The sequence below is a fragment of the Podarcis bocagei genome (assembly GCF_964188305.1).
Source record: "Podarcis bocagei genome assembly, chromosome: 4".
Lineage (NCBI taxonomy): Eukaryota > Metazoa > Chordata > Lepidosauria > Squamata > Lacertidae > Podarcis > Podarcis bocagei.
The window spans coordinates 7,139,858-7,152,043 of NC_138128.1; the positions used below are offsets into that span (position 1 = coordinate 7,139,858).

The 12,186-nt window shown below is 44.6% G+C and overlaps 1 long non-coding RNA gene across 1 annotated transcript in view; it reads left to right on the top strand.

Moving 5' to 3' along the window:
- Positions 1-3,886: 3,886 nt before the first annotated feature.
- Positions 3,887-12,186, top strand: part of LOC308585171 — a 91,809-nt gene continuing 83,509 nt past the window's right edge. Inside the window, exons 1-2 of the long non-coding RNA XR_014007110.1 lie at positions 3,887-4,168; positions 5,550-5,712. This is a non-coding gene — a long non-coding RNA (uncharacterized lncRNA). The remainder of the gene's footprint in view (positions 4,169-5,549; positions 5,713-12,186) is intronic.

Here is a 12,186-nt window from a genome sequence, read left to right on the forward strand (position 1 = left end):
GCCCTGGGAGATTTTCATGAGCCATGGGAGAATTTCATAAAGCTAAAGGAAAGATAGCAGAAATGCTGCCATTACCATGAGGAAGCTTGGTCACACCGTTTGTGCTTTGGATTAGCACTTTAAAAAACATGATCTGCACTATTCTTCAGGGCTAGCATATTAGTTTCTCACTAAGAAGAAGAAAGGTGTCCATCGCTTTTCTGGAATCTCACAATGATTGGATTCTGTTAATTATCCCTAGCTGAAAATGTGAAAGAAAACTATGGCTCAAAATATTTTCCCAGCTCCCAGGCATCATTCCAAAACTCGGCACAATCAGAGGACCCCTCCTGGAACAAGTTAGTGGCTTTTATGGTAGGTGGGTGTTGGAGGAATTCAAGTAAGTTCACATTTAAAAGCAAATTTGCCTAATACACAAATGGAAAGACAGCCATCATTCAAAATGTACACTTCTCCATTTTTTAAATTTTTAATTGTATTTATTAAATCTTCCAGTTTTCCAGTCAATTCTGATCTTTCATCACAAGAAACTAAACCTTGAAGAAGGGTGTTTTTTCTCCTTCCTTGTTTTCTCATTAAAGATCAATTACTTACATTTTCTGAATACATAAGGAGCTAGAAAATTAAAGTTGGACTGATATAATGCAGTGTTAGAAACTGAGATATGAAAGCTCTGAGCTAAATGGCACCTTAAACCTAGATTATGGGTGGAGCAACGGAATGTTTAGGTGTGCCTTTTTAATAACAAGAATACAAAGCTGAAAATGAATGAACTGCAGCTAAAATCTTACATTCATTTTTCACATGGCCTAGTCCTCATCTGAATACTGTAAAAAACAAAGTCATGCTTGCCCTACCTGACCCTCTAATATTCTTAAGACAGTCTCTTCTCCAGTCTTCAAAGAGTGGCTGGAAGTGAGGAGGCAGAAAAAGGTCCTCCTTTCCTTCCACTCTGCAGTTTTAATCGGAAATTTTAGGCATAGAACTGTGCCCAGAACTCAGAAACTGCTCACACTAATGAAATTCCTTGTTTCAAATGTGCCTAGAACACTGATATAAAGTTGTCTGTAGTTTCCCAGTCAAGTGATGCGTACAAAAATGGAAATGCAAATAATATGGTCATGTGTGCCTAAAAATGCATACAATAGTGGAAAATAACACTCAGCCTTGCTTCGGGGAAAATTGCACACGTGTGTGCATTAGGAGAAATTAGCACTAAAATTCTGATGAAGTTTCATGAGTACTTTTTAAAAAAAGATCCGGAAGGGATGAAGAAATGTGGAGAACTGAACTTAAATTTGGAAATGAGTTTAGTTGGGTCATACAGGAGGGAGCTGCTTTCCTTAGCAGTAGGGACAGTGCTTAAGTTGCAAGTCTCTCTTTCATTAAAAAAATTCCAGCCAAGGTTTTGGCTGCAGGGGCATCACTATAGGCACCATCATCATTGCCACTGCTAAGTCAGTAGAGAGTAGACACATTTAGTTTTCCATGATGGCAACAAAAGTATGTAATTCCCTTAGTGAAAAGATTATTTTGCTCACCTCTGTCCCCTTTGGTGGGCTCTAGATGATCTGTTCTGAAGGTCATTTTTCTAAAAAAATAATATTTTTTGACCATTTAATAAAGGTACAGAATAAAGAAAAAAAGAAACATTTAACGGAATAACAAAAAAGAAAAAGAAGAACAAAGAATACCAACAAACAAAACAGAAAAAAGATTAGGATTTTCATATCTTATACTTCATCACTAATTTCTTGACCTCCTCACACCTCCCTTTTTGTATTCCAGTTCAGATATTTAATTCAGCAAATCCTTACCCTCTATCCTTAACTTTACTCAAGATCTTAACCTATATTAAAAATACATTTTCCCTCATTATCAATCTATATTAACATATTCTTATTAATCTTTTTACCAACACCGCTTATTTTCCATCCAACGTCTATTTAACATTCATAAATTTTACAATATTTCTGTAGATATTCTTTAAACTTTATCCAATCTTCTTCCACAAACTCGTCTCCCTGGTCTCGGATTCTGCCCGTCATCTCGGCCATTTCCATGTAGTCAATCACCTTCATCTGCCATTCTTCCAGAGTGGGTAAGTCTTGTGTCTTCCAATATTTTGCGATGAGTATTCTTGCTGCTGTTGTGGCGTACATAAAGAAAATTCTATCCTTCTTTGGCACCAATTGGCCGACTATGCCCAGGAGAAAGGCCTCTGGTTTCTTCAAAAAGGTATATTTAAATACCTTTTTCAATTCATTTTAGATCATCTCCCAGAAAGCCTTAATCCTTGGGCACGTCCACCAAAGGTGAAAGAATGTACCTTCAGTCTGTTTACATTTCCAACATTTATTATCGGGCAAATGATAGATTTTTGCAAGCTTGACTGGGGTCATGTACCACCTATAAATCATTTTCATAATATTCTCTCTTAAAGCATTACATGCCGTATATTTTATACCGGTGATCCACAACTCTTCCCAGTCAGCAAACATAATATTATGACCAACGTCCTGTGCCCATTTAATCATTGCAGATTTAACCGTTTCATCCTGAGTATTCCATTTCAACAGCAAGTTATACATCTTTGACAAGATCTTAGTTTTGGGTTCTAACAGTTCTGTTTCCAACTTTGATTTTTCCACCTGGAAGCCAATTTTTTTATCTAAATTAAAGGTCTCTCTTATTTGGTAATAGTGAAACCAGTCTCGCACTTTATCTTTTAGTTTCTCAAAGCTCTGCAGTTTCAATTTGTCTCCTTCCTGCTCCAAAATTTCCCAATATTTCGGCCACTTAGCCTCCATATTGGGCTTTTTCAGAGCCTTCGCCTCCATTGGTGACAACCACCTTGGGGATTTATTTTCAAGTAAGTCTTTGTATCTTGTCCAAACATTAAACAATGCTTTCCTGACAATATGATTCTTAAACGCTTTATGAGCTTTAACCTTGTCATACCACAAACTGTTCTGAAGGTCATTGTTCCATTTTTATCCCATCATTCCTCCAAAGAGTCTTCTGTGGTGGACAAAGTCTTCTTACTCATGCTTTTTATTTTATCTCAATGATAATCATAAGAAATTGAGCAGGCGGAGAGATCGTAAGTGGCCCTTATCTCAGATCAACTTAAAGCTGATGTCACTTCTTCAACCCTCTATCCTCTATCATAATGGATTCCAAAATATTGATTTGTGGTATTAAGGCCCTGATTTGTGGTATTCAGGGGGACCTGTTTGGCTTAGGAGAAATGAAAACAACTACTCACGATATGTCAAAAACTACTTAATTTTTTTACGACAAAATCCATGGCTTCCATCAGCTTCTGGAACCATTCATCTTCAAGAGCAAAACAGTGCCCAAAAGCCACAGGACATATCACGTTGGAGACTGAATTAGCGATGGGCATGGAGGGGTCAAGTGGCTGTCCTGCAAAATAAAGTTATACTAATGTTAGCTCAGCTGCTCCTGTTCGTACTGAGAGTGGGAGTTCATGGTGGCCAAGATAAATTGCTGGGATCTCCATTAGGAACCAAAAAAAACATAACACATTCCTTTCTAAAATGGACAGAGGTAGTACACAAATATAACTTCATACGCCAGCTCAGCACCATCACTTAGCATCACATACCCTTTGAACATGCAAACGTGCAAAACTTCCATGAGTTGATGGGCCTCCTCTGCTATTTGGTGCTCCATGCCTTTCTTCCCCAGCCCCAGCTTCCACATAGTAACTACATCAAACACCCTCTCATTTGCATGACCCATGTAAGAATGATTATAGTGTTCAATTGTATTACATGACTTGCAATCACATTCCAAGGCTATTTGCACATGGTATCACATCCCTTGTTGCTTATTTGTTTTCAATAACTGAGCATATAAAAACAGAGAATACTGCTGATGTCTTTAATGAAAGCAAAAAGCCCTTAGAGAAAGAGAGTTGAACCTGACCAGGCAACCTAGAAAGAATTAAGGAGAAAGAGACAGCAAGAGAAGGATGGAGATATGGGCAATGTTGATTGCTCTGCTGGTGGTTCTTCTGATTCTGAACTTCAAGAAACTGCTCTGGTCAAACAGGCATGACCCTCCAGGCCCTCTTAAGATTCCTCTCATTGTAACCTCGTGGAACTTTGGATTTAAGATTCATGAAGATACTTTCATTAAGGTACTTAAAGGTAAAGGTAAAGGTACCCCTGCCCGAACGGGCCAGTCTTGACAGACTCTGGGGTTTGTGCGCCCATCTCACATCTATTGGCCGGGGGCCAGCGCTGTCCGGAGACACTTCCGGGTCACGTGGCCAGCGTGACAAAGCTGCATCTGGCGAGCCAGCGCAGCACACGGAACGCCGTTTACCTTCCCGCTGGTAAGCGGTACCTATTTATCTACTTGCACCCGGGGGTGCTTTCGAACTGCTAGGTTGGCAGGCGCTGGGACCGAGCAGCGGGAGCGCACCCCGCCGCGGGGATTTGAACCGCCGACCTATCGATCGGCAAGCCCTAGGCGCTGAGGCTTTAGCCCACAGCGCCACCCGCGTCCCCCCATTAAGGTACTTACATCTTAGTTATAATTCAGTCTGATTTCAGCAATCGCTTTATCTATTTCCCTCAACAATTGTGATATTTCAGCTTAAACAATAGCATCAAATGGTAAAAGGTAAATGCCATAAACCTTTTTTGTAAGAAATACAAATAAGTAAGATATACAAATAATAGGGATAATACAAAGAATATTATTATTAATACTGAAAAGCACAAAATCGTATAAAAGTTGAAAATATGCATTAAAAACTACTGATCAAAAATATTTATTGTATACTGTTAAACTGAGGAAGGATGAGAGAACACCCTCAAAGAAAGAATGGTTTATGAAAATCTTGGAATATGCAGAGATGGCAAAAATTGATAAAAGATACTGATTTAGAATCTTGTAAAGAAGATTGGAAAACATTTGCAGCCTATATAAAAAGTTATTTCCCATATGTAAAGACCACAGCGTGGTTTGACATGTAAGAAAACAGCAGAATATATTAAGAAACATGTTGGAGAGGAGGAAATTAGATAAGATGGAACTTTAAAATGCAATTGTATGTAATTCAAGTTATAAACAATGATGTTGGGTGAGTGGGAAGTCACTTGTTTTGTTGAACTGGAATATAATTGTTGTGTAACAAATATAACGTTCTAAATGGAAAAAAGAATAAAATATTATTATATTAAAAAAAGACTGACCGCATAGGTCCTCAGCATTCATTCATGGCAGCCTCTCAACATGGAATTAACCTGCAGGTGCTATTCAATTTCTTAAGCCTGGTGTCAGCGATGTTGCTTCACTGACAGGGAATGAGAATGCAGGCATAGAGAGCAAACATATAAGAGTGGTATGCAGAGGGAAGGGAGAAGCAGCAGGGAGCAGCCATAACTTGAGCTCTGGACATACAGAAGAAGCTACAGAGGTGAGGGAGACTGAAGCTCTTGTATTAAGTTGAAATATCCAACTGCAGTTTTTGAACACATCATTCCTCTCCTCTCTTTTGACCCTAATGGTAGCTGGCAAAGCAACATGGAAATATTTTCACCCTATGGACAATACATCTACCCACTGTAGTACTGTCTGGATTCCAAGCAGTGAAAGAAGCACTCACTGACCACTCTGAAGAATTAGACGAGTGACCACAGACTCCTTTCCTTAGGACTATGATAAAAGGAAAAGGTAAGTAGTGATGAATAAGAGTTTCTCCTGGTATTTTCCCAAGAGAAAACGTTTAAAGGGCTGTCCAGAGCAAAGGTTCTCTATTATTGTTGCATTCAAGAGGAAATGGGTTACCTAGGAGTGAACAACTAGGGGCTGAGGTCCTTTCAGTGCCCCCCTAAAATATTTGAGGGGACCACCAGGCTCCCTCTAAGTTCATGACAATTGCCATTCTAATGGCATGAGCCGCATAATAATAATAATAAATTTTATTTATACCCCACCCTTCCCAGCCAACACCAGACATAAAATAATTGATTAAAATACAACTTAAAAAACAAGATTAAAATGAAGGAATAGGTTTCTGTGTAGTAAGTTTAAAAACTGACTCACCCCCCCTTTTGTTCTTTCAAAAGAGAGTACTTTTAAATGTGTAAAACTTGAACTGTTGAGCAAAACCATAAAAAGGACACAACTGCATAAACAGTTCTCTCCTTTATCAGTCATGGCAAGGGATGGCCTTGACTCTCCAGGGGGAAAAAGAAAACACGTCAGAACTTTATCTTATGTGCTGACCACAAAATACGCGCAAAACCAATGTCTGGGGGAAACGCCCAAAGCGTGTTCCCGGAAATTATGACGTCTTCCCAGATAAGAGTAGGAAAAGGAAGATCCTTTTATGGTCAGAAGTATAGCAAGGAAGATCCTTTTATGGTTGAGAGTACCAGAGCAGGAACATATGTGATGTCAACCTGCGTATACAAGTTGATGTGGCTGGGGAAGGGGGAGAGGATGCCTGGAGGATATATATACTGCATGAAACTTGTCATTTCTTTGTACTTGCTGTGGACTTGATCACGCAAGTGCCTTCTGCTATCCGGAGAGCAGAATAAACTCTTTCTTTGAACCAACTCGGTGTCATTTGACTTCCTTCCTCCTGTCGCGGAGCAACGCAGTCCCAATCGGTGAACTCCAACAAGGCTACATTTCTTGATGCGTTGCCCAGGAATCCACATTCTCTGAGGACAAGGACGAAGGATCGAGACGTCACTGCTAAGCGAACAGCTGGGTCGGCGTTGGTGGCTCCAAGCGCTCACCCTGCCATTTCTAGGGGGAGTCCCCACGCCGTACCTGAGTGGAGACGCAGCAGAGACGGAAGAAAGAGACAGCAGCTGCACAGGAAAGGGTGCCCAAGGGAAGGGAAAGGTAGGCTCCACAGCTTGTTTTGTGGGAGTCAGGGGTCTGATCAGCCCCGCCCAGTAGGAGCAGTAGGGTGCCTCTGGGTTCAACCAGTGGAGAGCAGTAGTGTGCCGCTGGTTTGCCGGTAGAAGAGCAGTAAAAGTGCCACTGGCTTTGGGAAGTTTATGGGTAAAGGGGATTGGGGAGGTGCATGGGGTTTGTATGTGTATGGGGATTCGTATGTGTATGGGGATTCGTATGTATGTGCATTTATTTGTGTGTGGGGACACTCCAGTGAATGTTTTGAGTGGATGAGATGTTGGGGCTCAGAGCCACTGACGAAGCGAAGTGTGGTCCTTGTAAGGTGCGGTTCCTAGCGATGCGAGTCCGTCTAGGCCACTGACAGGACGCGGAGAAAGGTGACTGAGTGAGAAACAATGTTAGGTAGACGCAGTGTCCCAGGGGTTAAGGAAGAAAGAAAGGGAAAAAAGTAAACCAACCCCCTTGCAGTGTTTTATTTTGGGGACAATTGGAAATGTCAAACTACAGTTGAAAATACTTGTAAGCTCCTTTCTGTATTCTGGCAGTGACCAGCATAGGTGCGTCCAGTTGTATTGCCAACACGTGGGGTCCGGGAAAAAGAGATATGTGCTCTACCAACACGCAAGAGGCGGCAGGAATAGAACCCTGCATGAAGGGGTTCCCAATTCTGCCACATCTACTGTGCTGCATCTTAGGGGGTTGGGAAACAGACCTTAAAACACCTAGAATCTTGCAGAGTACAAGTATAAAAATTGGATTATTTGGTCTTTAACATTAAAATGCAGCCTCGTTTCAGCAGAAACTCAAAAACTTTTTGGGGGATGAAAATGTCAAGTCTGGTTGGGGGAAAAAATCCAGACTGGTCCTATGTGGGCCAGAAAAAAGCCAGGGAAGTCCCCAAGTAGGAGTTCCATCACAGAAGGAAAAGGGGGAAAAGAAAGAGGGGGAGGGGATCAAGTTAATTCCAAGCCAAAAACTAGGCAGAACAACTCTGTTTTACAGGCCCTGTAGAAAGAAATCAGATCCTGCAGGGCCCTGGTCTCATGAGACAGAGTGTTCCATCAGGCCAGAGCCAGTGTCGAAAAGGCCCTGGCTCTGGTTGAGGATAATCTGACTTCCTTAGGGCCCAGGACCACTAGGGTGTTGCTATTTATGGACCTTAAGGTTCTCTGTGGGGCATACTGGGAGAGGTGGTCCCGTAGGTACGAGGGTCCTAGGCCGTGAAGAGCTTTAAAGGTCAAAACCAGCACCTTAAATCTAACCCCCATCTAACTCCATCGGGAGCCAGTGCAGGTGGAAAAGCACTGGGTGAATAAGCTCCCATGGCAGGGACCCCGTGAGGAGCCTCACTGCAGCATTCTGCACCCGCTAGAGTTTCTGGGACAGCTTCAAGGCCAGCCCCACGTAGAGCGAACTACAGTAGACAAGCCTGGAGGTGACCGTCACATGCATCACTGTGGCCAGGTCAGGGCGGGAAAGGTAAGGGACCAACTGCTTGATGCAGTGAAAGTGGAAAAATGTCACCTTGGCTGTTGCTGTAACCTGCACCTCCATGGAAAGGGAGGCGTCAAGGATTACACCCAAACTCTTAACGGAAGGCAATGGTACTAATTGGGCCCCCACAAGAGAAGGCAGTTGGTCCCTCATCCCCATGCCATCCTGACCCAGCCAGAGGACCTCTGTCTTCGAAGGATTTAGTTTCAAACGGCTCCCACGAAACCATCCTGCCACCGCTTCCAAGCATCTGGTCAGTGTGTCCGGGGCTGAGTCAGTGTGGCCATCCATCAGCAGATAGCGCTGAGTGTCATCAGCATATTGGTGACAACCCAGCCCAAAGCTCTGGACAATCTGGGCAAGGGGGCGCATAAAGATGTTAAAAAGCTTTGGGGAGAGGATTGTACCCTGTGGCACTCCACACACCAAGGAGTGGCGTGAGAACATCTCCCTCCCTGGCGCCACCCTCTGTCCCTGACCAGAGATAAAAGAGCACAGCCATTTACGGGCTATGCCCTGTATCCCCATGTCGGTGAGGCGGTGGTCCAGAAGATCACGGTCAACCATGTTGAAGGCTGCTGACAAATCTAAGAGAATCAGTGGTCCCGACCCGCCTCGATCCAGTTGTCTACGGAGATCATCTGTTAGGGTGACCAGAGCTGTCTCGGTCCCGAAACCAGGACGGATCCCGGACTGAAATGGATCTAAAGCTGATGTTTCCTCCAGAAACCTACCAAGCTGTTCAGCAACCGCTCTCTCAATTAGATATGGAAGATTTGAAACTGGGCGGTAATTGGATAAATCTAAAGGATCTAGTGAAGTTTTCTTTAAGAGAGGACACACCACTGCTTCCTTCAGCTCCCCTGGGAATGTCCCCGTGCCAAGGGACAAATTGATAATTTCAACAAGCGGGATCTGTGCAACACCTGGGCACACCCTAATCAGCCAAAACGGGCATGGATCAAGGAGGCAGGTGGTGGGCCTACCAGTTCAGAGGAATCTATCCACATCAGCAGGGAGTATCCGATCGAAATGATCCAACACTGGACCCGAAGACAGTCGAGGGGACTCCAGTGTGAAGAGAGTCAGAATTTACAGGGTTAAACAGTTCTGAGTGACGTCTCACATTCTGAGGCGTGGTTATGTTCACATACGGGAATGTTCTCTGTGTGTGAGTTCTCTTTCAGTTTTGACCGAGAGGCGAAAGATGTGCGCTCTTTCGCCGGGCTGATTTAAGATGTTTTGCTACACAATTAAAGACTGTTGGAGATAAGCAACAAGCCTGCGTACAGTCTGATTTATTACCCACACACTGCAACAGTTTCTACCACTGCGGAGACTCTGCTGAAGCGAAGCTGAGAGAGAGCTAGGCACAGGAGCACAGTAGCACGCAGCAGAATGTGCCGGACGCCATCATAAAGCCACAGGTTATGGGAAGTCAGCCAAGCTTTGGAAGCTGTTGCCACGTCGTGCAGGTGTGTGGGAGAAGCCTGCTAGAAGCCAGCTAGAGCCCTGCCTAAGATTTGAGGCAGCGGAGCTCACTGGGAAGGATCTCATCTTAAGAACCGGGTGCCAGGAGGAGCTGCTGTGACGTGAGTAGGCTCAGCCTCGGGGGAGAAGATGGCAGACAGCCATGAATCATACACCGTCCCTTTCGAAAAATTAAATGGGAAAAATTGGGAGGAGTGGAGCAGAAAGCTGAAGGCCTGCCTGGTAGCCAAGGGTCTGTGGGGTGCTGTACAAGAGCTCCCACAGCAAGCTGCGCCCGATGCAGTGGCAGCAGACGTAGCAGCTGCGCATGCCTCACAAAGGCGCAACCAGAAAGCCCTGGGAGCTATAGTGCTCAGTTTGGAGGGCTCACAGCTACCTTTGGTGGAAGGGCTTGAGACTGCTTATGAGGCCTACCAGGCACTAGAGAGAGTGCACCACAGGACCACAGCTGGGGCAAAGATCCACACCACTAGACGCTTGTTTGAGATGAAGCTGCGTCCAGGTGACAGCATCAGACAGCATGTGACTGAGATGCTCTCTGTTTTCAACCAGCTGAGGCTGTTGCAAGTTAACTTTTCTGAGGAACTGAAAGTTTATATTTTGCTCAGCTCTTTGGACAAAAGTTATGACAATTTGTGTCTAACTTTGGAGTCAATGAATCCTGCAGATCTTACGCTGCAGTACGTGACTGGACGCTTGTGTGACGAACAGGAACACTGTGTCAGAGAGGGCCGAGCTGGCACAGAGAGCCCTGCCGGTTGCAAGAGGGGGGGGCAGGCCAGCAGAAGACACAGTTCAGGCTTTTTCCATTCGTCAATGTTTTGTCTGTGGGTCAGTCAACCATCTGTGTCGATCCTGTCCGCAGAGAGCCAGAGAGGCTGGGCAGGATGTCTCCAAGGTTGCTTCCCATGGCAGTCAGCCAGATTTCCATGGCAGCCAGTCCAGGAGAGGAGGCCAGCGTGGGAATGCGAAGAAGGAGCAAAAAGGGTTTTCTCTTGTGTGTTTGTGTTTCTTTGTGGCTGATTAGCTGTTCTCCCTGTGCAAAGGTCAGAGGGGGCAGGGTTTCTGTTGAGGAAGGTGATTAGCTGTGGGAGGAGCTTATCAGAGCTATCAGGGAAGCAGTTGAAGAAGGAGCAAAAAGGGTTTTCTCTTGTGTGTTTGTGTTTCTTTGTGGCTGATTAGCTGTTCTCCCTGTGCAAAGGTCAGAGGGGGCAGGGTTTCTGTTGAGGAAGGTGATTAGCTGTGGGAGGAGCTTATCAGAGCTATCAGGGAAGCAGTTGAAGAAGGAGCAAAAAGGGTTTTCTCTTGTGTGTTTGTGTTTCTTTGTGGCTGATTAGCTGTTCTCCCTGTGCAAAGGTCAGAGGGGGCAGGGTTTCTGTTGAGGAAGGTGATTAGCTGTGGGAGGAGCTTATCAGAGCTAACAGGGAAGCAGTTGAAGAAGGAGCAAAAAGGGTTTTCTCTTGTGTGTTTGTGTTTCTTTGTGGCTGATTAGCTGTTCGATCCATCTTTTAGATTTAGAGGAGCTAGTCTCAAACGTTTGTTGGGGGAGACCTAGTTTTTTTTGTGGGGGGAGTTATTTGTCCTTTCTTCACGCTTTTTATGATGGAGGACCACTGTAGCCACCCCCAACGACACATTCTCAAGATGGAGGGGGAGGGAACAGCTGCTGTCGCCTGCGGTTCCTGCGCAATGTTTGCCATCTTGCCAAAGGTTGCAGGCAGCTTTACCTGCAGCAATTGCATGTTGATTGCCCTCTTAAAAGACAAAGTCCAGCAACTGGAGGAACGTGTAGCTACGCTCCAAAGAATTAGAGAGCTGGAGCTCTTCTTGGAAGCAACAGACCACACCGTCTCCATCAAGGAGGAGACAGGGGACTCCCCTGAGAAGGAGGCTAGTTCACCAACACAGGAGCCAGATATATGGAGAAACGTGACTCAAAGAAGTAGGAGGCCCAGGGTTCGTTCTGATTGTTTAGAAATACACAATCGCTTTGAGGTCCTCTCCCCTAGCATGGAAGACGAAGAGCAGACTCCATTTGAGGATCTCTCCCTCATTTCAGTCGATCAGGTAAATGAAGACGAGCAGCAAAGTCAGTCCTCAGGGAATGTGCAGGCGACCTTGGAACAGACAGCTCATGGAAGAACCCCAACCAAACCTAAGAGGAGGCGTGTAGTGGTGATAGGGGATTCCCTACTGAGGGGAACAGAAGCAGTGATTTGTGGGCCTGACAAGATGTCTCGGGAAGTGTGCTGTCTCCCCGGGGCTAAGATCCAAGACAGAAGTACTGTT